The 1,889-nt window shown below is 37.3% G+C and overlaps 1 pseudogene; it reads left to right on the top strand.

Annotated features, from left to right (window-relative positions):
• Positions 1-217: 217 nt before the first annotated feature.
• On the top strand, positions 218-1,295 carry LOC144369565 (mitochondrial fission regulator 1-like; annotated as a pseudogene).
• Positions 1,296-1,889: the final 594 nt, after the last annotated feature.

Raw genomic sequence — 1,889 nt, 5'->3', positions numbered from 1 at the left:
TTTTTTTATAATTCAAAATACTTGTTTATATATTCTATCAATGATTCTTCAATTACAAGAAAAATCATTTGAATCTGAAAACCTGAGTAGCTGGAGAATATGCTGGCTGCTGAGGAATAGGGGTCGGGGAGGCAGTCAGCGTGCTCTAACGGACCATGTGCTGCTATGTATGCCTGAAGTACCTGAAATGCATATTTAGGATGACTTTGCCCTCTGAATGCTTGTCTGGATTACGCATCTGATGAGAATGGTTTTCAACAAGTTGGAGTAAGCATGCAATCAGTGCTTTGGTCTGAAAAACCATATGAGTTCATCTGGAAGTATCATAAGGAAAATTGTTACTAACTTATCTCTAATTCAGTGTCTTGGAGTTCAATTTCAACTTAAAGCCATGCAACAGAATGGAGTCTCAACCATCCAGGAAAGGAGGCAATGTTGTCTTTTGCTGATATTGCATGGGTAGCCACAGAAGAAGGAGAGTAGAGTACTCAGTAAGACTAAGGACAGAGGTAAAATCAAAGCCACCCCTTCAAAATGACCTTCCTTTCTTTGAGAAGCCCCCAAGTAGGCATATTTTCTTACCAAACTTGTGTCCAGAAGAGCCTCCACCGAAGACTGCAACCCTAACCAATGAGGAAGCCCTGCAGAGAAGATCCATGCACTTGACAATGAACTTGCTATATTCAGACCTCGGATTAGCAAAAAGTGACCCTGCAAGAGCAACAGAATCTCACTGCAGTAGGTGACTTGGATTCTACCACATCTATTATCACAGCCCCAGCACCACCACCACCTCCCATCCACCACTCCACTAGAGCTCCAGCAAAGTAAATCTGATATTGATCTGATTAAAGAGTGAAGAGAGCAAAAAGCCAATGCTGGAAAGATTTTGTCTAAGAATAATCCCAAGAAATCAGATGTGCCAAATATGCTAGAGATCCTTAAAAAGATGGATAGTGTAAAACTTCAGTCAGTCAAGAGTCAGAGGAAGATGTATAGCCCAAGCCAGTGGGTGCTACTGGCCCTGCTGCCCACATAGCAGAAGCTCTGAAAAAGAAGTGTACTTATGGATATTGAAGCAAGGTGAATTTGAAAATGGAGCTACAAGGTCTGAATCAGAGGCCACCTCAGAGACAGCAGTGTTGGGACCACACATGTTGAAGGCTAAAGGAAAAGTAAAGGTTTTAGTTGAAATGTTTCAAACTCCTACTAGACAATGAACTGAGAAAGACTCCTGTTTCAACTGGTGGGTGAGGGCTGAATTTGGCTAGTAGACATCAACACTCTTTAGTAAATACCTGACTTTAGTAGTCCATGGTCTCCCTTTTAACCTTGGGATTAAGCAATAATAGAAGCACCATAACTTTGTTTTTGCTTTTATGAGATGGTCAGTTCTGGATCTTTCCATAACCTACTGAATTCTCACATGTTTTTCACATCTAGCCAAGATGTGGAGGTTTCCAATCTCAAAAACATTTGTAAGATTTCAAAACATAGAAAGGACATTTTTTAATTTTACTATGCCTTTTAAAATTTCTTAACACTAATTTATCTGTATAAATGTTTTATATACAGATATTTGGATCTAAAACAGTTTAAAAATTGTTACTGAAAGACAAAAAAGAAAGAAAAATAATTTAATAATAATAATTTGTTTTCCTCATTAATAACTTATTTACTTATACATTATTTAATAATAATAATATTTTGTCTTCCTCACGAATAAGTTGTTTATCTGAAGTTTCATATGATGATGGAATTTTTTCTATCACTATAACTACATTGTGTAGGTTTAATTTCTATTTGTAAGGCTGTGGATATTTGTATTGCAGTGTTGCAGTAGTTTTTAGAACTAGAGACTCTGAACTCTTTCACCAATTCTAGTAACT

The sequence above is a fragment of the Ictidomys tridecemlineatus genome, chromosome 12 (assembly GCF_052094955.1).
Source record: "Ictidomys tridecemlineatus isolate mIctTri1 chromosome 12, mIctTri1.hap1, whole genome shotgun sequence".
Taxonomy (NCBI): domain Eukaryota; kingdom Metazoa; phylum Chordata; class Mammalia; order Rodentia; family Sciuridae; genus Ictidomys; species Ictidomys tridecemlineatus.
Note: the sequence above shows the minus strand (reverse complement) of the source record. Positions and strands in the feature narration are given on the sequence as shown.